Source organism: Lutra lutra, chromosome 6 (genome assembly GCF_902655055.1).
Source record: "Lutra lutra chromosome 6, mLutLut1.2, whole genome shotgun sequence".
Classification (NCBI taxonomy): Eukaryota; Metazoa; Chordata; class Mammalia; order Carnivora; family Mustelidae; genus Lutra; species Lutra lutra.
The window spans coordinates 110,180,181-110,204,240 of NC_062283.1; the positions used below are offsets into that span (position 1 = coordinate 110,180,181).

General features: G+C 36.8%; 1 protein-coding gene across 1 annotated transcript in view; it reads left to right on the top strand.

Moving 5' to 3' along the window:
• Positions 1 to 24,060, top strand: part of HTR1E (5-hydroxytryptamine receptor 1E) — a 96,647-nt gene that overhangs the window by 69,306 nt on the left and 3,281 nt on the right. The gene's annotated exons all lie outside the window — the stretch shown is intronic.

A 24,060-nucleotide genomic window follows, 5' to 3' on the forward strand; every position in this document is an offset into this window, starting at 1 on the left:
ATTTTTTTTAAATTTTTATTTTTTAAATTTCTTTTCAGTGTTCCAGAATTCATTGCTTATGCACCACACCCAGTGCTCCACGCAATATGTGTCCTCCATAATACCCACCACCAGGCTCACCCAACCTCCCACCCACCTCCCCATAATTTCTTGTCAATTGTTTGAAAACATATCTTTCAAGCCAAGTTAAGGGATGTAATAAACAACAAAAAGGAAAGGAAAAAATTATAATTATACTCCATCTCACAATAGCATATTTAAAATTTTACTCACTCTGACTTTGATGTATTTCTGTTACCCAATAAGTACTCATTATGTTGTGTAACAAGGTAAGACATCCTCTGTTCATAGAGTTAACAGTTGGGCCAAAAGCACTAATATTTTGCTTTAATGAATATCAGACTCAGGAACAGATATTGTATTATTCTCTTATTTGTATTTTTTCATCAGTCTTCATTCAACAGGTACCCCAATATGGAGCTGCTTGTTAGTTTACTTTCCACTGAATGTAGACACATAATTAATATGTGCCGGGCCATAAAGTGTTCACTTGCTGTTTATCAACAGCTCAAATTGCAGAACATGAATACATTTGACTGCAATTTGTGAAAAATGACTCAGAGTCTTGAACTTCCTAGTGGGAGTAGAATTATATCACCCTCCAGGCTAGAAGACAATTTTATGTTTTAAATGCATGTATTTTGTAACCACTACTGTTGTTATTTACTATTTGTGATATTATGGAGAAGGGAAGAAAGTTGTATCACTTCCTAGCTGTGATTCTTATAAACAATAAAAAAGTAGCAAGAAGGGTCAAAATTCTATCAGTTTTCAGATAAGAGCTTCAATTCATAAGCATGGTGACTGAAAGAATTGGTTTTTCTCTAAGCAGAACTGGAACTGAAATTAGATTGAAACAAGACAATTGTCCTCAAGACTTTTTGCTGCCATTTGGAAGGATAATGATTTTTTTTATTTCTAGGAAAATAAAAAATCTTAGCTTTTCGGGTACCAATCTAGGCTAGTTGCTAGTGAATGATCACTAATCAGTCATAATTCTCTTCTTCTGAGTCTAGACACCACCTCTGAATTCTCATTGCTCAGGACCCATAAGTTGGAGTTTATATGAGGTGAAACTATTTGCCTTTTCTATTACAGTTGAAGTACTTCACCTGTAGCAGTTTAAAAAGAACAAAATAAATATAATCCTATAATATTAATAGAGATATCAGTGCTCTTTCAAATTTTGATTAGTGCCACTAATCCCTGTAGACTCCTTCAACACTTTGCAGGAAAATAGTGAAATCTAATTAACTATATTCTAAAAGGACTATAGCTGATAATAGCTTAGCAACTAAGAGGGTTTATCAAAGTCAAAAGAAACATAACAAAGTTCTCTATTGAGCATTTGAAAAATGGTACTAGTATAATCAAGGAACTGATTTTTAATGTAATTTAATTTTAACTTAAATAGTCATCAGTGGCTGCCATATTGGATAGCAGAGGTATATTGAATCTTGTTTTACCTTCACAATAACCTGGCAAAGCTGTTCTTCTCCATTAAAAAGAGAAGGAAGTACAGACATATTAAGTGACTTGCCAACATTACATAACTGGAAAGTGACCAAGATCATACTTGAATCCAGTTCTCAACTGGATTCCAAGTTCTCAACTCTGGGAATCCAAGTTCTCAACTCTTTTTATGGTACCATATCAAGATCGAGGTAAATATGAATCAAGAGGGGACAACCCCCCCAAAATAGCGATCCACTAAAAACTCTCAATAGGAAGTATACTACAAAGAATTAACTGTCAAAAATCTGAAATCTTATCCTACTTGCAAGCTAACAAATAAGCATGCCACAGTTTCATGAAAGCCATCAGAAGACAGGAGATTCCTGAATCAGAGAGTAAGGATTTTATTATAGCAATAGCAGTAGCCAGGGTATTAGCATTTTCTTGTACCAATTTCCCAAGCCCAAACCACACAGTGATGCAAAAAATGTCAGATGACTCTTGCACATGCAGTGAGTGCATTAGGGGTTGCCTACTGAGCTTAGGGAACCCAAATATTTTATAATGGGCAGTAAGCGTCCTGCCTATTACCCCAAAAAGAGACATTATCTTTATCATACTAAACAATAAGCATGCCTCTCTTTCCCAATCTCTACCTTTCAAGATTATTTTCTATGCAAATATCCTTGAAATAGATAGTCTGGAACAAAGGCAATCCCAAGACTTGCATAAACGTGAGAGACCACACACCACCCATGACAAGTGACAAACTGGGAGAAAACCAGCAAAGAAAGGGAAAGCTGTCTAAATATCAACATCAGAGTCAGAGTGTACAGATAAATGTGTGTGTTTGATAGAAAGATTATGTGTCCAAAGTTATAAACAGAAAATAAATATTGAAACAAGAAAATTAAGGTGAAAGTAAATTTTGAAAATAGCAGTGTTATATAAATGTCAGGAAACATTGTCATTTTTATTGGGCATCAGTAGTACATTTATAAATGTAATTTCCTCAAAACTAGAGGTTACTTCACTCTCAGAACTGAGTTGTAAATATATGCAAGTACCCCTCTTCCAGTCACCATAAAATTGTAGCATAAAAATCATAGGATGTTAGACCTGGAAGATGCTCAGAAATAATGAAGTCCTAATTACACAGGCAGGGAAACTGAGACCTACAGGCATAGAGTGTCTTTTTCAGGGCCACACAACCAACCATCTATATACCTGAGATGCATTCACAGATGTCTCTGCTCTTGACCCCTTCACTTCATTCAACACCCTATCTCTTATTTCCACCTTGAAGTGGACTGAACCCCCCCCCCCCAAAAAAATACCTGAAAACCTCTCTCTTGTAGAATATACCCTTGGAACTAGTTGGAGAAGAGCTAAGTAGTCAGAGCTAGCAATGTTTCTCCAGGTGGAAGCCCAGTAGGAAACCTTAGCCCTACACATAGCTTAAATGCTCATTCCCTTGGGTCCTCCACAAAGGCACATTGCATTGCAGAAGAGTTTTTTAAAAAAATGTGTGTGCACAGCACAGGAAGGAGACCAGATCTTCTCTAAGGAGTTGAGTGGTATCATTAAAGCTAGGTAAAAAAAAAAAAATCATTTCATTTTTTTAAATATGGTAATATAACCTCAAGCACCAGCTCACTTCAATGACAGGCACTTCATAAAGTTCATTTTTATTATTCTCAGCTGAAAAGTAAATAACACTTCTACAGGTGTCCTTCATATTAAAAGGCTTTATTTGCTGGCAATAGAGACTCTCTATTGACTAAAACCTTATCTACACTTCACAGAGCAGATTGTTTTTCCCCAACACCTTTCAGAGAGGTATAGCCAGTCCATTCTGGACGAAGGAAAACAGTGTGATAAAAGAGATGATGCAACACCAGCTGACTGAAAGAGCTCTCAATAGCCTAACCTTTAACAATTTGAGCAAAATCAAATAATGCAGTTTTTGATTATAACCAAAAGAATAAATATTCATGAGTCCATATAGATAAACAGAAATGTAAATAAGCATCAACAGCACTTTTATAAAGATAATTTTCCCCAAAGTGGAGTCTACTGTTTCCTTGGGACTGAATCATAAATGTTTAGATGCATATAAATATAAATCACTGAATAAGTAAATAATAGAGGACAGACAAATCTTCCTCACAGAAGAATTCTGAGTAATATATATACATATTCCCACCTCCAGGAGGTAGAACTTTTATTTGCCTTTCTTTGAAGGTGGGCTACACTTAGGGAGTCATTTTCAAAACATAGAGAAGGGAAAGGGAAAAATAGTCCCTTTGCTGTAGAGAGTCCTGACAAGAGCTGCCTTAACCAAGTGATAAAGTTTAACATTGGCAGTGATGTCACATGGATATAATGTACTCTGATGTGAGGGAACGAGAAAGGCACTTCAATTCCATGGTATTCTTTCCAAATCTTGTAACTCCAGTCTACTCATGAGAAAAACATCAGACAAACCAAGATCAGGAAACATTCTACAAAATATTTAGCCTGTACTCCCCAAGACTGTCGAGGTCATGAAAAACACGCAGAGTGAGAAACTGTCACAGACCAGAGGAGACTGGGAAAATGTGACAACTAACTAAACTAACTACAGTGAGGCATCCTGCAATGAAACAGAAAGAAGGCATTAATGAGAAAGCTGGTTAAATCCAAATAAGTTCTGGAGTTTAGTTAATAGTGATGAATAATGTTGCTTTCTTAGTTTTGATAAATATACTCTGTAATGTAAGATGTTAACAATGGGTAAAGCTGGATGGTGGATATACTCTCTGTACCATCTTCACAACTTCCCTATAAATTTAAAATTATACCAAAACGAAAAGTTTATTTTAAAAAATAGATGGTACAAATTCATCTCATTGTTTTCTCCTACCTCGAGCTTGGCAGAATTCTATAGCTAATGCATTGCCCAATCCAAGAAGCGCAGTTAAAGAAGGCTTAGGGAAGTTCAGTGAGCTCAAAAGTTAGGGAGGGAGTGGAACAGCACATTTCACAATCAAAAGGAAAAGTAATATTCTTCACTGAATAATCTGAGTATTATTTGTGTAATAATCTGAGAAGCAGAATATATTCTGAACATAACAAAAATTGAGGCTCTCCTTTATAGGTCAGGAAAAGTAATAAGATAGAAACCCAAACCAATAAACTAACCAGATTCCAAAGTAACAAAAGTGTGCTGAATATCCAATAATGTCTGTGAATAATAGTAAAAAAGACTCAAATTAAAAACATAACTTTTAGACAAACACTTCAATTTTGAGAAATTTCTAAAAAAAATTGAGAAATTTCTCTAAATTCTCTTTATAAGTTATCTAGGATAAATTATAATACTACCTGATATTTATATTATCATTTCCAGGGTAGTGAAACCATTCTGCCTATAAATTGTATCTCCTTCTTGCCACCCAGTTCTCTAAATTACTTCCTTTTCCTACTTGGGCCATCCTCACCTTTCAATCATGAGGGTTTCAGCCCCAACCCAAACTCCCCAACCTGTGCTCCCACTCCCAAGTCCCAACTAAATCCTATCTCTTGCATTTGACACACTTTTGGATTCATCTTCTACATAATAATCCCTTCAAAATGACTGTGAATGGATGGATAGATAACTGGGCTCTTTCCATATTCTGGCTATTGTGGACATTACTGCTATAAACATTGAGGTCCATCAACAGATGAATGGATAAAGAAGATGTGGTATATATATACAATGGAACATTACTCAGCCACCAAAAAAAAAAAAAAAAAAAAAAAGAAATCTTACCATTTGCAATGATGTGGATAGACCTAGAGAGTATTATGCTAAGCAAAACAATGTCAGTCAGAGAAAGACAATTACCATATACTCATATGTGGAATTTAAGAAAGAAACAGATGAACTTAGAGGAATGGAGGGAAAAATAAAATAAGACCAAAAAAGGGGGAGATAAACCATAAGAGACTCTTAGCAATAGGAAACAAACTGAGGGTTGCTGAAGGGGAAGTGGATGAAGGGATGGGGTAAGTGGGTGATGGGCATTAAGGAGGACACAATGTAATGAGCATTGGATGGTATATGAAACTGAGGAACCACTAAACTCTACCTCTGAAATGAATACTACATTATATGTTAACTGATTGTTAAATTAAAAAATTATTGTGAATGAAGGGAAGTGACTTAATGGGTTAAAAAATGTTTATGTCTGGGGCACCTGGGTGTCTCAGTGGGTTAAGTCTCTGCCTTCAGCTCAGGTCATGATCTCAGGGTCCTGGGATTGAGCCCTTGCATCAGGCTCTCTGTTCAGCAGGGAGCCTGCTTCCCCCTCTCTCTCTCTGCCTCTCTCTCTGCCTACTTGTGATCTCTGTCAAATATATAAATAAAATCTTTTTTTAAAAAAAGGCATATGTCTGCTTTCCATATAAATTTATGCATATGAGGAAAACTACCTTGCTCTTTTTCTCCTCATCTTTGCATAGAAACATACAATCCTGTTTCTAAAAGATGCAAGAAAGGTATGGGCATAACTTATAATACATGTGGTATGAATTTTCTTAAAGACATCCCTTTAAGTTGAATTCAACTATGATTGTTTATAAAGAAACTATGTTAGGGAAACTGACGAATGCATAATATTTTGATCAATATATATGAGGCTTACATTTTGGTTCATCACTTTCATTGCTGAAGAATACATTTTACTTTTTAATGTTTATTTATTTTAGAGATAGTGCATTCACCAGCTGGTGGGAGGGGCAGAGGGAGAAGGAAACAGACAGACTCCCCACAGAGCAAGGAGCCTGATGAAGGGGCTCCATCCAAGGACCCTGAGATCATGACCAGAGTCAAAATCAAGAATCGGATGCTGAACTGACAGAGCCACCTGGACATCCCAGCTGAAGAATACATTTTAAAGGGATAAATTAAATATTCAAGGACAAAAACACAAGTAAATACCTCTTAGTTCAATATGAAGATAACAAATCCATTAATATATCTACATATGAACATGCTCAGCAAACAGCGGACTGAACAAATGTTTATTGAGTACCTCATAGGTGTCAGGAAATGTGCCAACACTTTGGTAAATGCTGTCTCATTTCATTTTTTCTATAAATATGGAGGATCAATATAATTATCCTCACTTTCCAAATTGTAAAACCAAGCATCCAATGATTAAATCACCCAAGGGCATATTAGTTATGGTAAGTAATTAGTTCCTTTAACTGATAAACCCCAAAATATCAGTGGTTTAACACAATAAAATGCTACTTCTCATTTATATCACCGTCTAATGGAAGTGAGAAGGGGAAGGGGTTGTACTCTGCCCCACCTGGTCATTCAGAGCCACCCTCCCACCAAGTTATTTCCATCTGTCTACTGGTGGATGGAGATTGAGAGCAAGGATGGTACATTTAAAGTTTTTGTAGACCAGGCCTAGAAGTGGCACATACCATTTGTGCTTGCATTCCATTCCCCAAAAATGATCACTTTTCTGTTAATAGGGAAAGAATGAATGCTTTCTCCCTAAATAGGGAATAAGCTAAAACAGTATGCTCTCACTACTAATAATCAGCATAGAACTGGAAGGTCTACCTACTTCAATAAGACAAAAAAAAGCCATAGAGACAAGCAAGAAGAAAGGAAAGTGTTCCTGTTTGCAAATGACATGATCATCTATGTAGAAAACTCTGGAGTCTGCCCAAAATGTCCTATAACTAATAGGTGATTTAAACAAGATCAAAACACAAAATCAACCACTTTTCTGTATCTTAAAAATAAACATACAAAACTGAAATTAAAAACACAATGCCATTTACAATCACTCCAAAAAAAAAAAAAAATGAATAAGACACTTACATATAAATCTACCATCACATGTGCAGGACTTGTATGCTCAAAAATCACAAATGCTAAAGAAATAACAAAAGGAGACTTGAATAAATATAAAGTAAATACAAAAAAGGTAGAATTAAAAGCAAGTACATCAATAATTACATTATGTGCAGATAATTTAAACATCTTAACTAAAAGGCAGAGAAAGTCAGATTGGACAAAAATGCAAGACACAACTAGAGGCTGTCCATAAGAAACCCATTTAATATAAAAACATAGATAGGCTAAAAGGAAAAGGAAAAAATATATACCATGCAAACATCAGTTAAAAGAAAGCTGGAGTGGTTATATTAATATCATACAAAGTAAACATCAGAACATAGAATATCAGGGACACACAGAGATATTACACAATGACATAAAAGTCAATTCATCAAGAAGACATAGCAATTCTAAATGAGTATACATCTAATAACTGAGTTTCAAAATACATGACTCAAAAATTGACCTAACCAAAGGAGGAGATTGGCATATCTAAAATTATGGAGATTTTAACTCCCTTCTCTCAACAATTGATAGAATGAGTTCATAAAAATATTGATAAAGGTATAGAAAACTTGAACAGTACTGTCACGCAAGTTACATGGAACAATGACAGAAACACATTTTCTTTAATCATATGTGTAATATCACCAAGATAGACTACAAACTGAGCCATAAAATAAGTTCTAATAAATTTCAAATGATTGAAGTCATAAGACTATGTTTTATGAGCCTGGGTATGATGATATTAAAAGTCAGTTTTAAAAGAATACATAAAATCCTTAAATATTTTTGAAGTTAAGAAATGGACTCCTAAATGTTACATAAATGAAAGAAGAAACCATGAAGGTATTAGAAAATATTTCTGACTGAATAATGAAAATACAAATATTAAAATTTGCAGGATGCAGCTAAAATAGTGCTTAGAGCAAAATTTATAATTCTAAATGCTTCTGTTGTTGGTGAAAAAAAGTTCTAAACTAATTATCTTACCTTCTATGTTAAGAGACTAGAAAAAGAAGAGTGAGTTAAGCCAAAGTAAACAAAGGAAGGAAATAATGAATATAAAAGCTGAAAGTAATTAAAGAAAAGTATAGATAATAGATGAAATCAAATCATTCAGAAACTGATCCTTTGTAAATATTAATAAATTTTAAAAATCCTTACCTAGACTGATCAAGGAAAAAACAAAATTACCAATATCAAGAATGAAGAGAGAGGGGAGGAGTCAAGATGGCAGAGGAGTAGCAGACTGAGATGACATCAAGTTGCAGGAGTTCAGCTAGATAGTTATCAAACCATTCTGAACACCTACAAACCCAAAAGGAGATCGAAGAGAAGAGCAGCAATTCTAGAAACAGAAAATCTACCACTTTCTTAAAGGTAGGATGTGCAGAGAAGTGAATCTGAAGTAACGGGAAGACAGACCACGGGAAGAGGATGCTGGCTCCTGGCAAGTGGTGGAGCAACAGAGCACAAAATTTGAACATTTAAAAGTGTGCTCCACTGAGGGACATCACTCCAGAGGCTAAGCGAGGGTGAAGCCCTTGTGAGGACAGTGTGGTCTCAAGTCCCACAGGGTCACAGAAGGGTCAAGGGTTTCTGAGTGTAGCAGAGCTCACAGGTATCAGAGCAGGGAAGCCAGCTACAGAGACGGAGTCGAGGAGTGAGTCCTCAGCATGGGTTACCTTAAACTGTGATCTGCAGTATAGTCAGGTGACTGCTCTTTGAGCACGAACTCCACAAGTGGTCAATCTGCGGAGACCCCCCCCCCCCCCGGAAGAGCAGGAGGGATTGGCTGGGTTTGGAGACTCCAAACGGGGGTGTGTGCCTGAGACAGAAACGCTCGGTCACAGGGCAGATGAGTTCAGAGCACGGCCGAAGACCAGGGAGACGGAAGTGATTGTGAGTTTTTCTCCAAGGGTGCACTGAGGAGTGGGGTCCTGAGCTCTTGGTTCCTCCCAGCTGGAGATTGGGAGGCCGCCATTTTCATTCCTGTCCTCCAGAGCTCTACGGAAAGCATTCAGGGAACAAAAGCTCCCAAGAGCGAAACTGAGCAGATTATTTAGCCCAGCCCCTAGCAAGGGTGGCACAATTCTGCTTTGGACAAAGACACTTAAGAATCACTACAACAGGCCCAGGTCCTTCCCCCAGAAGATCAGCAAAAACATCCAGCCAAGACCAAGCTCACTGATCAAGGAGAACAGCAGAATACCAGAGGAAGAGAAAGCAAAGCATGGAATTCTTGGCTTTCTCCCCATGATTCTTTAGTCTTGCAAAGATAATTAAATTTTTTTACTTTTATTTTTTTCTTATTCTAATATTTTTAACTTTTCCTCTTTCCTCTTTTAACATTTTTTAACTAGTTTATCTTAACAATAACTTTCAAAAAAATCTTTTTAAACCTTCATTATTACAGTCATATTTTATCCTTCATTGTATCTAACTTTATTTTTTGTATAAATATATGGTTTTTTCTTCTAAAAAATTTTTGGGATTTAATTTCTTCTAATAGATCAAAATATACCCTAAATCTAGCACAGGGCTTTGTTCTAGTCTCCAGCCTGAGCAAATTCTGTCCACTTTCTTTTTCTTTCTTTTCCCAAACAACTTATCTTAACAATTCTTTTTTTAGAAAATTTTAAATTTTCATCTTTACAGTGTTTGCCCTTATTTTTGTATACATATATTAGTTTTTCTTTTTTTAAAAATGTGGAAGGTAGTTTCTTCTAAGAGACCAAAATACACCAAAAATCAAGTGAGTGGCTCTGTTCTATTCATCAGTCTGATATATTTTTTTTTTAATTTTTTTTTAAACTTCTCTTTACCCCTTTTCTTCTCCCCCCAGTTTGGGGTCTCTTCTGACTTGGTTACTATACATTTTTCTGAGGTCTTTGGAGCCTTTTAGTATTTTATCCTCTCATTCATATATTCTTATCTGGATAAAATGACAAGGTGGAAAAACTCACCACAAAAAAAAAAAAAAAAAAAGAACAAGAGGCAGTACCAAAGGTTAGGGACCTAATCAATATGGACATTGGTAATATGTCAGATCTAGAGTTCAGAATGATGATTCTCAAGGTGCCAGCTGGGCTCAAAAAGGGCATGGAAGATATTAGAGAAAGCCTGTCTGGAGAAATATAAGCCCTTTTTGGAGAAATAAAAGAACTAAAATCTAACCAAGCTGAAATCAAAAATTATAGCTAGGATAAATGAGGCAGAAGAGAGAATTAGTGATATAGAAGACCAAATGATGAAGAATAAAGAAGCTGACCAAAAGAGAGACAAACAACTACTGGACCACAAGGGGAGAATTCGAGAGATAAGTGATACCATAATATGAAACAATATTAGAATAATTGGGATTCCAGAAGAAGAAGAAAGAGAGAGGGGAACAGAAGGTATATTGGAGCAAAAAATTGTAGAGAATTTCCCTAACATGGCAAAGGGAACAAGCATCAAAATCCAGGAGGCACAGAGAACCCCCCCTCAAAATCAATAAAAATAGGTCCACACCCCATCATCTAATAGTAAAATTTACAAGTCTTAGTGACAAAGAGAAAATCCTGAAAGCAGCTCAGGACAAGAAGTCAGTAACATATAATGGTAAAAATATTAGATTGTCAGCAGACCTAACCACAGAGTCCTGGCAGGCAAGAAAGGACTGGCATGATATATTCAGAGCATTAAATGAGAAAAACATGCAGCCAAGAATACTCTGTCCAGCTAGGATATCATTGAAAATAGGAGAGATGTGGGAGGCCGCAATAAGGCTTGAGACGAGGACCAAACCAGGCCCTGACTTGTGCCTCCTTTAAAGTCCAAATAACGTGGGACACCTGGGTGGCTCAGTGGGTTAAAGCCTCTGCCTTCGGCTCAGGTCGTGATCCCAGGGTCCTGGGATCGAGCCCCGCATCAGACTCTCTGTTCAACAGGGAGCCTGCTTCCTCCTTTCTCTCTCTGCCTGCCTCTCTGCCTACTTGTAATCTCTGTCTGTCAAGTAAAATAAATAAAATCTTTTAAAAAATAAATAAAGTCCAAATAACGTAACAAAAGGTTTAGGACGGGAAATGTTGAGTAGCACTGAGAAAGGGTCTGTGCTATATGTTATGCGCTCGCCTACATGACTTCCCACACACTTGCTAAACAAATGAGAAAAAATTCGGTTGGGGTCATAAGTTCATGGCTGGTCCTTGCTGCCCTAGTAGAGCCCATAAATTACTTTCAGGTTTGCTGTATCAATACAGAATAATTGTACTGGCTTCAGCCATTTGGCGTCACGAGGTCTGCTTATAGTCAAAGGTGAAACTTATTATGGGGACTTGTGGTCGTTTAACTAGACACAGGTGTATTGCTTCTCCTATTGTAATATCACTATATATATGGCCTTAATATTTTGAATAAACTTAGCACTGTTGGACATCCTCCTCAGTGCTCCTCTTGCCCCCATCTCTCTGCTTCTCGAGTTCTTTTCTTCATCCTCTTATCCTCACGTTCCTGGTCAATTTGTCGTGCTGGCCATGACAGAGAGATAAAAAGCTTCCAGGACAAACAAAAACTAAAAGAATTTATAAACACCAAACCAGCCCTACAGGAAATATTGAAAGGGGTCCTCAAAGCAAAGAGAGAGCCTAAAAGTTACAGACCAGAAAGGAACAGAGACAATATACAGTAACATTCACCTTACAGGAATACAAAGGCACTGAATTCATATCTTTCAATAGTTATCCTGAATGTAAATTGGTTAAATGCCCCATAAAATATATATATATATATGCTGTTTACAAGAAATTAATTTTATTTATTTTTTTAAAGATTTTATTTATTTATTTGACACACAGAGATCACACGTAGGCAGAGAGGCAGGCAGAGAAGCAGGATCCCTGCTGAGCAGAGAGCCCAATGAGGGGCTCGATCCCAGAACCCTGGGATCATGACCTGAGCGGAAGGCAGAGGATTTAACCCACTGAGCCACCCAGGTGCCCCAAGAAATTCATTTCAGACCCAAAGAGTCCTCCAGATTTAAAGTGAGGAGGAGGAAAACAATTTACCACACTAATGGACATCAAAAGAAAGCTGGGATAGTTGAGCTGGATAAAGCAATCCTTATATCAGACAAATTAGATTTTAAGCCAGAGACTATAATATGAGATGAGGAAGGACGCTATCTCATACTCAAAGGGTCTGTCCAACAAGAAGATCTAACAATTTTAAATATCTATGCCCCTAACATGGGAGCAGCCAACTATATAAACCAAATAACAACAAAATCAAAGAAACACATTGACAATAATACAATAATAGTAGGGGACTTTAACACACCACTCACTGAAATGGACAGCTCATCCAAGCAAAAGATCAACAAGGAAATAAAGGCCTTAAATGACACACTGGACCAGATAGACATCACAGATCTATTCAGAACATTCCATCCCAAAGCAACAGAATACACCTTCTTCTCTAGTGTACATGGAACATTCTCCAGAATAGATCACATCCTGGGTCACAAATCAGGTCTCAACCAGTACCAAAAGATTGGGATCATTCCCTGTATATATTCAGACCACAATGCTCTGAAGCTAGAACTCAATCACAAGAGAAAAGTTGGAAAGAACCCAAATACATGGAGGCTAAAGAGTATCCTACTAAGAATGAATGGGTCAACCAGGAAATTAAAGAAGAATTGAAAAAATTCATGGAAACAAATGATAATAAAAACACAACTCTTCAAAATCTGTGAGACACAGCAACTGCAGTCCTGAGAGGAAAATATATAGTGATACAAGCCTTTCTCAAGAAACAAGGTCTCAACTACACAACCTAATCCTACACCTAAAGGATCTGGAGAAAGAACAGCAAAGAAAGCCTAAACCCAGCAGGAGAAGAGAAATCACAAAGATCAGAGCAGAAACAAATGAAATAGAAACCAACAAAACAGTACAACAAAACTAGGAGCTGCTTCTTTGAAAGAATTAATAAGATTGATAAACCCCTGGCGAGGCTTATCCAAAAGAAAAGAGAAAGGACCCAAATTAATAAAATCATGAATGAAAGAGGAGAGATCACAACCAACACCAAAGAAATAAAAACTATTATAAGAACATATTATGAGCTACTATATGCCAGCACATTTGACAATCTGGAAGAAATGGATGCATTCCTAGAGACCTAGAAACTACCAAAACGGAACCAGGAAGAAATAGAAAACCTGAACAGACCCGTAATCAGTAAGGAGATTGAAGCAGTCATCAAAAATCTCCCAAAAAACAAGAGACCAAGGCCAGACAGCTTCCCAGGGGAATTCTACCAAACATTTAAAGAATAATTAATACCTATTCCCCTGAAACTGTTCCAAAAAATAGATATGGAAGGAAAACTTCCAAACTCATTTTATGAGGCCAGCATTACATTGATTTCTAAACTAGACAAAGATCCCATCAAAAAAGGGAATTACAGACTAAATATCCTTGATGAACACAGATGCGAAAATTCTCACCAAATACTAGCCAATAGGATCCACAGTCCATTAAAGGATTATTCACCACGACCAAGTGGGATTTATTCCAGGGCTGCAAGGTTTGTTCGACATCGGCAAATCAATCAATGTGATATAAAACATTACTAAAAGAAAGAACAAGAACCATATGATACTCTCAGTAGATGCTGAAAAAGTATTTGACAAAGTCAGCATCCTTTCTTGATCAAAACTCTTCAAAGTGTAGGGATAGAGGGTACATACCTCAATATCATCAAAGCAATCTATGAAAAATCCACAGCAAATATCATTCTCAATGGAGAAAAACTGAGAGCTTTTCTGCTTAGAGGTCAGGAACATGGCCAGGGTTTCCATTATCACCACTGCTGTTCAATATAGTACTAGAAGTCCTAGCCTCAGCAATCAGACAACAAAAAGAAATTAAAGGCATCCAAATTGGCAAAGAAGAAGTCAAACTCTCACTCTTTGCAGATGATATGATACTTTATGTGAAAAACCCAAAAGACACCACTCCAAATCTGCTAGAACTCATACAGGAATTCAGTAAAGTCTCAGGATAGAAAACCAATGCACAGAAATCAGTTGCATTTCTATGCACCAATAACAAGACAGAAGAAAGAGAAATTAAGGAATCAATCCCATTTACAATTGCACCTAAAACCATAAGATACTTAGGAATAAACCTAACCAAAGAGGCAAAGAATCTGTACTCACAAAACTATAATGTACTCATGAAAGAAAATGAGGATGACACAAAGAAATGGAAAAATGTTTCATGCTCATGGATTGGAAGAACAAATATTGTGAAGGTGTGTATGCTACCTAAAGCATTCTACATGTTTAATGCCAACCCTATCAAAATACAAATTTTTTTCAAAGAAATGGAACAAATAATCCTAAAATTTATATGGAACCAGAAAAGACCCTGAATAGCCAGAGGAATGTTGAAAAAGAAAGCCAAAGCTGGCGGCATCACAATTCCGGACTTCAAGCACTATTACAAAGCTGTCATCATCAAGACAGGATGGTACTGGCACAAAAACAGACATATAGATCAATGGAACAGAATAGAGAGCCCAGAAATAGACCCTTGACTCTATGGTCAACTAATACTTGACAAAGCAGGAAAGAATGTCCAATGGAAGAAAGATAGGCTCTTCAATAAATGGTGTTGGGAAAATTGGACAGCCACATGCAGAAAAATAAAACTGGACCATTTCCTTACTCCACACATAAAAATAGACTCAAAATGACTGCAATGTGAGAAAAGAATCCATCAAAATCCTTGAGGAGAACACAGGCAGCAACCTGTTTGACCTCAGCCACAGAAACTTCTTCCTAGAAATCTCCAAAGGCAAGGGAAGCAAGGGCAACAATGAACTATTGGGACTTCATCAAGAGCAAAAGCTTTTGCACAGCAAAGGAAACAGTCAACAAAACCAAAAGACAACTGACAGAATGGGAGAAGATATTTGCAAACAACATATCAGATAAAGGGCTAGTATCAAAAATCTACAAAGAACTTATCAAACTCAACACCCACAGGACAAATAATCCAATCAAGAAATGGGCAGAGGACATGAACAGACATTTCTGCAAAGAAGACATCCAGAGGGCCAATAGACACATGAAAAAGTGCTCCACATCACTCGGCATCAGGGACACGCAGATCAAAAACCCCAATGAGATACCAACCCACACCAGTCAGAATGGCTAAAATTAACAAGTCAGGAAACAACAGACACTGGTGAGGATGCAGAGAAAGGGTAACCCTCCTACACTGTTGGTGGGAATGCAAGCTGGTGCAGCCACTCTGGAAAATAATATGGAGCTTCCTCAAAAAATTGAAAATAGAGCTACCCGATGACCCAGCAATTGCCCTATTGGTTATTTACCCTAAGGATACAAATGTAGTGATCCAAAGGGGCATGTGCATGCGAATGTTTATAGCAGCAATGTCCACAATAGCCAAACTGTGGAAAGAACCTAGATGTCCATCAACAGATGATGGATAAAGAAGAAGTGGTATTTATATACAATGGAATACTATGTATATGTAATGCAACCATCAAAAGAAATGAAATCTTGCCATTTGCAATGATGTGGATGGAACTAGAGAGTATAATGCTGAGCGAAAGAAGTCAGTCAGAAAAAGACAATTACCATATGATCTCCCTGATACGAGGAATTTGAGAGGGAAAGTTGGGGGTTTGGGGGATAGGGAAGAAAAAAATGAAACAAGATGCTATTGGGAGGGAGACAAACTATAAGAGACTCTTAATCTCACAAAACAAACTAAGGGTTGCTGGGGGTGCGGTGGGTAGGGAGAGGATGGTTGGGTTATGGACATTTGGGAGGGCATGTGCTATAGTGACTGCTGTGAAGTGCATAAGCCTGATGATTCACAGACCTGTACCCCTGGGGCTAATAATACATTATATGTTAATAAAAAAAAATTTTTTTAAAAAGGAATGAACGAGAGAATACCACATAGATATTACAGACATTAAAAGGACATGAAAGGAATATTATGACTAACTTTATGACTATGAATTTGACAACTTGGATTAAATGAACAAATTCCTTAAAGGACATAAATTACCAAGTCATACAAGAAAAAAGAGAAACCCTAAAAACCCCAATATATGAGATTTTGATGGTGGTGGTGGTGTTGATTTTTTTTTAATTGAAGTATAGTAAAGAAACTAAATTTACAGTTAAAAATCTCCCCATCTGGGGCACCTGCGTGGCACATTTGGTTATGTGTCTGACTTGGTTTCAGCTCAGGTCGTGATGTCAGGGTCATGAGATCGAGCCACATCAGGCTCTGTGCTCAGCACAAAATCTGCTTAAAACTCCCTTTCCCTCTCTCCGTTCCTTGCCCCCACACTGCCTCCCTCTTTCTCTCTGTTTCTCAAATAAATAAATATTTAAAAAGAAGAAAACCTCCCCACAAGAAAAACTCAAGATCCAAAGGGATCCGCAGGTATATCCCATCAAATATTCTCAAAAGAAAGGACACTGATATTTCTCAAACTCCTTCAAAAAATTTTTAAACTCACAAATCAATACAAGAAAATAAATTGTGAAACAATCTCTCCTGAACATAATACAAACTTCTTAACAAAATATTAGCAAATCAAACTCTGTAATATGTATTAAAAAATACATCATAACTAACTGAAGTTTTTCCAGGACTGCAAGATTGGTTTAACTTCCAAAAATCAGTTACCATGATTCACCACATGATATCATAAACTGTCTCAGTAGTTGAAAAAGATACATTTGATAAAATGCCCACTTATTATAAAAACTATCAGAGACTTAGGATAGAAGAAAATTTCCTCAAACTAATAAACATGATCTAAGAAAAACTTACAGCTAATATATTAATGGTGAATGATGAACTTTCCCCCATCTGGTAGGAAAGAAGAGAAGAATGTCAGCTCTCACCACTTCTATTTAGCATTTTACTATAGTTCTAGTCAGTATGACATGGCAAGACAAAGAAATAAAAGCAACAAAATCAGAAAAGAAAAGCATCTCTGTTTGCAAATGAAATGATTGTTTTTATAGAAAAATCTTAAGAATCTATAAAATATCTACTAGGATCAGTAAGAGATAAGAGATCACAGATTCAAAATCAATATCCAGAAATACATTATATTTCTCTATACAAGGAATAAAAATGGAAATTGAAATACAAGTACCATTTATAGAAACATCAAAAATATTAAAATACATAGAGATCCCTCTTTCTGCTACTTCATTATGAGTTTCTAAAAACACTACCAATTTGTGCACCCCTATGTTTATTGCAGCATTGTCTACAATAGCTAAGATCTAGAAGAAGCTCAAGTGAGCACTGACACATGAATACTTTAAAAATATGTGGTGTATGCACACACACACGCGCGCACGTGCACACGGCGGGGGAAATATTACACAGCCATTAAAAAGGTTGAGGGGTTTGTTTTTTTTGCCATTTGTGACAATATGGATGGACCTAAAGGTATCACTCAGTAATACGTTGTCATATAGGTATATAGGTATTAAGTCAGAGTGAGAAAGACAAATACCATATGATTTCACTCATATGTGGAATCTAAAAAAACAAAACAAATGAACAAATAACAAAAAGCAGAGTCAGACCTATAAATACAGAGAACAAACATGATTTCCAGAGGGAAAGTGGGTACATGGGATGGACAAAATGGATGAATGAGTGAGAGATACAAGCTTCCAGTTATGAAATGAATAAGTCATGGGAATAAAAGTCACAGTATAAGGAATACAGTCAATGATATTGTAATAGTATTGTATGGTGGCAGATGGTAGCTACACTTGTGGTAAGCAAAGCATAATATATAAGCTTGTCAAATCACTACACAGTATACCTGAAACTAATGTAACATTGCATGCCACTTCTATTCAAATATAAAGACTAAATTTACAAATACATAGGGATAAATTTAAAGAAATATGTACAAAACTTCTACACTGAAAATTACAAATATTACTGAGAGAAACTAAGAAACAAAATAATTAGAGAATGCTTCTTTTTTCTTTAATTGGAGAACACACAATATTGATAAATTTTAATTCTCCGTAGTCTAGTTTTTATACAAGGCAAACTAAAATCCCAGCAGGTTTTTGTAGAAACTGATAATTTGATTCCAAAATCTATTTGGAAATTCATAGAACCTGGAATAGTCAAAACAAGGTTGGGGAAAAAAAACTTGACTCACACCACCTGATCTCAAGACTTACATTAAAAGCTATAGTAATAAAGACAGTGTTATACTGACTACAAAGGTTGATCAAGAAACAGGAGAGAGAGCATAAAAATAAACTGACACATACAACTGATTGATTTTTTTGCAAAGACATCAAAGCATTTCAATGGGGAAATAAAGTCTTTCCTACAAAATTTGTTGAAACAACTAGACATCCACATGGAAGAAAAAAGATAAACCTCAACACCTTCCTCATATCCAAATACAAAAATTTATTCCAGATAGATCATGAATTGTTGGTTCATAAATTTGGGAATTTCTCAGGTGAAATCTGAAATTGGCCCCTGAACATGGAGGGCAAGGACAGTCTAAGAGATAGACCACTTCAGATTGGTAAGTGACAGGTTTAATAACCAAGGGAAACTACACAGGAGGCTTGTCTTGGATGGCCAGGAGATGAGTAGCCCTGCACATCCACCCTCCAGAATCTTTAAAGTTTATATAGAAGAATTACCTGTGTTCAATAATGTGTATCATCCAGATAGTCTCACCAACACATTGCTCTCTCAAGGCTGTATCCTTGAAAATGGCTCCCACTGTAGGAATAGTAGGCCAAACACACATTCCAAGGATGTTGGACTATAGATGGTGAGATGCCTCTGAGTGTCTGGGTCCAGCTCACAGGACACCAGAGGGTCCCCATGATGACCTCTTCCAATACAAAAGCTAGAAGTACTAAGTTTCTAGAAGAAAATATAGAAAATATCTTTGTGACCTTGAAGTCATTTCTTAGGACACAGGAAGTTCTAATCATAAAGAAAAATAGGTAACTTAAACTTCATCAAAATTGAAACCTTCTGCTTTTCAAAAGACATCACTAAAAAATACAAAAGCCAAGTACAGAGTAGAAGAAAATGTTCACAAAACGTTGTTTTGACAAAAGATATGTGTCCAGAATATCTAAACATCTCCTAAAACTCTATGTACTCTGTTTTGTTTGATTTTTACAATGATAATGTTTTCCTGTTATTATGAATATAATAACCTCATAATGACCACATGTCACATGTCACAATTTAAATAAACAAGAATAAGAGAATAAAGAACCCTACACTCCAGTATCTCCTCTACATCTTCCTTTGCTCCCAGTGAAGACCAAATGAGAAGCAAACTACTATCCACCCCTTCTTTTCTGTAGACAGGCCAAGAAAATTCTTTATGAAGGCTGAGGAAGTGAATTTAATGAGTAATTGGAAAGATAAAATTAGTAATATGAGGGCAAGCAGCTGCTCCTGAAATTTAAAAAAAAAAAAAAAGAAAAGAAAAAAAAGAAACTGGCACATACTAAAGATTTTTTCTTCCTTTTTTTAATTGAAGCGTAGATGACATACAGTATTATATTAGTTTCAGGTATACAACATAGTGATTCCATATTTAAAGACATTAAGAAGGGCTCACCATGGTAAGTCTTGTTCCCATGTATTACCACACATAGTTATTACAGTATTATTGACTATATTCCCTAGGCTACACTTCACAACCCCATGACTTATTTATATTATTACTGGAAGTTTGTATCTCTTAATCCCCTTCACCTATTTCATCCATCCTCCCAGTCTTCCCTCTGGCAACCACCAGTTTGTTCTCTGTATTTATGAGATTTATGAGTGTGGTTTTGTTTTGTTTTATTTCTTAGATCCTATATTAAAGAATTTTACAATTATTTGAAGAAATTTAGGCAAAATGGAAGTGGCCAAAGAAGAGATGAAAGGATATTTCTGATAAATTAACAATAATTATTGAAAACCAAAGAAAGACTAGATAAGATGGTGAAATTAAAAATGAGTGTACTCATGACCTCTTGTCCCTGGCATTCTGTCATTGGGGTAGTACAAATCAGAAATTCTGAAGCATCTCAGTAAATGAGAGCAGCATACATTGACCCATTTGATTTATAGTGATTCTCTCCTGTTTGTGATTTCAATGAAAAACCATTTAAATATAGCTTTTGCATGGAGCACTGGGTGTGGTGCAAAAACAATGAATACTGTTACGCTGAAAATAAATTTAAATTAATTAATTAATTAATTAAATAAAATAAATATAGCTTTTGACTGCACTGGTATTTTCCATGTCATAATCAGAGCAGAAACTAAAAGTTACAAAACCCCAAAGAAGGACCTACATTAACTCCTCATGGGATATGTCCATTTTTAGCTATGATTATTGCAGTTAATTTTCCATTCCAATGGACTAGTGGAAGTTTGGTATATTGATATTGGTGTTTGGACTAGTTCTGCAGAGGGTGTTTTGAGTTAAGTGTTATAGTTCCTCCTCCCCTACGATGCAAAAAGCTAAAGATACTTAAATTTTCAGGTGCTGCTTAACTAGCACTGTTCTAATTAGACATCATACTGCCTCCTAAGGAGTTGGTGGTGATTATAAATCCATGCTGTTATTTTCTTAAGAAGATAAAGGAATCCAAGATAATTGGAGTGGGGATCATTTCCTGAGTATGGCTGCATCTTTGTCTGCTTCACAGTCCCCAGTATAATCCCTTAAATTGATCAAAGAATTCTACTTCCCTGCTGCCCCCAGCCCATGGACTTCCAGCTTCTTCCATTATTGCTTTCCTGCTTCCTCTTGTACATTTCACTCACTCCAGAAATGCTCTGGGTACCAATAAAAAGAATACACAGTATAGTAGTAAAGAAAACTGCAAATAATCCAGTTTAAAAAGACAATCTCTCATCCTAAAAAGAAAACAACCTTGATCCCACATCTCCCTCCACAGCTACCTTATTTCTCTGCTCCCCTTTTCAGCAAAATGCTTTCAATACTTGTTTTTATTCAATGTCTCTATTTCCTTTCTTCTCATTCTTTCTTGAACCACCACATTCAGCCTTCAATCTCTACCACAGCACCAAACGGGTCTTGTGAAGGTCATTGGTGTCATCCACATCACCCAGACCAATGGTCAAGTCCTCATTGCCCACTGCCTGTCAGCAGCACTTACATAGCTGATCACTCTTATTTCATATACTGTTTTCATCCGGTCTTGGGACGGAATTATCTCTCATCATTCTCCTCTACCTGAATAGCTGTTCTCTTCTGCCTTCCTGGTTCCTCCTTTTCTTTCTGATCCTTTATTAGTGAAGAGTTCCAGGACCCAGTTCTCACACTAGTTCAATCCATAATTGCTCCCCAGTTCATCCCATCCAGCTATTCAAAAGATTATGTTCTACATGGTGTTATGGAACACACTTCAAGCTAAAAGATGGCAAGCTGGATGCATGCAGGAATTTCGAGGGACTGGCAACACCAGGATATAAAACTTAACTCCTATTCTGAAAGGCTGGGGCATGAAATAAACCAGAAAGTCACATTAAAGGACTGACAATGTAGCCCCAAGCAGTAATGTTTTTGCTAATTTAAGAGGAGACAGTTAAAAAGAGGACTCAGACATTCATCCCAACCTCCAGAAATGTGTAGTTAGCTGGGGGGTAGAGTGGAGGGGAGGGAGAGGAATGAAAAATAAATAGGTACAAAATAAGGAAGAAGATGGTGTCACCAGAGAAATAAGAACTAGGATGTATGGGAGCTCAGAAAAAGAGCAGCTTTTAAAAGCTTGATGAAGCTGAATTATTTGATTTTTTTTTTCAACTTCTTGTTTTTAAAATAGCATTTCCTAGTTGTTTCTATTATCAAACTAAAACTTCTAAAGTTTTCTGTCTCTTACCCAGGCTACTCTCTATATTCTCAATCTGAGAAGATTGAAGAGTAGAAGAATCTGATTCTCCCAATCAGATTGGAAAAGCTTTTTTTGTTTAGAACTAGTTTTCTGGGGTGCCTGCGTAGCTCATCTAGTTAAGCATCTGACTCTTGATCTCAGCTCAGGTTTTATCTGGAGTTCCAGCCCTGCATTGGGCTCCACATTGGGCTCCACGCTGAGCATGGAGCCTACTTTTAAAACAAAACAAAACTACTCTTCCAACAAATCTCATGGACCCAAGAAAAACATATCTTAGGATTAATGTTTGTAGGGGAAAAAAGACTCTATTTCATGTAATTAAGGAGAAGGGGGTCAAAATAGAGAAATACACATGTTGGCCACAGGGAGAAATATAGACAGTTTGTCCAGGCTAATAAATGGTTCAGGTGCAACCCAGGTCTCTGATTCCAAAGCCCATACACTTTCAATGTTACAGCCTGTCTCAGATATAAATACAAGTTTAAAGTGACTAGAAAAGAAGGGAAAATATCCAGGAGAGAAGGAAACATTTAATTTACAAGAAAGAGGGGCGCCTGGGTGGCTCAGTGGGTTGAGCCGCTGCCTTCGGCTCAGGTCATGATCTCAGGGTCCTGGGATCGAGTCCCGCATCGGGCTCTCTGCTCAGCAGGGAGCCTGCTTCCCTCTCTCTCTCTGCCTGCCTCTCCGTCTGCTTGTGATCTCTCTCTGTCAAATAAATAAATAAAATAAAATAATTTACAAGAAAGAATGTACTGTTGGTGGAGCAAAAACCATAGAAGAAGTAGGGAAACATGAATTTCAAGAAGGTACATCTACAGAAATGCTATAAAAGCATAATGAAAACAGAGAGGCAGAATGATTCTTATTTCACTGCAGAAAGATAAAGACTGTTTTAAAAACAATTGCCCCATTTTTTGTCTTTAGTGAAATCATTTTCTTTTACTTTCTATATCTAAAGAATAAATGGTAACCATCCCCCAGTCTTCTTGATTTTTCCCAGTGGGCAGAAGAAATTAAATCTAGAGCTAGATAGCTCTCAGCCTGGCTGGAGATTTTTATTCCTACCCGCCTGGCTTCCAGTCCCCAGTCTACCCAAGGACCCTCATCCACTCCATTCTCCATTTCATACATGCCTCACCTGCTCCTGCCCTCATTAGAGAATGTCTGTTAAGCTAATCCACATCAATCTATGTCCCTTCTTATAACTGCCAAAATGCCTGTTGAGTTGTCTTTGAAGTTATCCTGGACCTAATCCCACAGAGACAAGTCAGAGGATTTGATCAATGTTCTGACAAACAGCCATTGGCTGTGAATATTCCTATGTGGATTTTGATCATGTTGTTTTCATGAGCTTACAGTAGTCCCCCCTTACCTGCAGAAGATGCATTCCAAGACTGAATACCTGAAATCACAGATAGTACTGAACCCTGTATGTACTATGTCTTTTCCCATATTTACAAACCTATGACAAAGCTTATCAGTTAGGTACAACAAAAATATTAACAACAATAACTAATAAAAAATAGACCAATTATAACAATATACTCTAAGGGTGCCTGGATGGCTCAGTCAGTTAAGCGTCTGCCTTCCGTTCTGGTCATGATCCCAGGGAAGTCTGCTTCTGCCTCTCGTTCTGCCCGTCCCTCCCCCACTCATGCTCTGTCTCTTGCTTTCT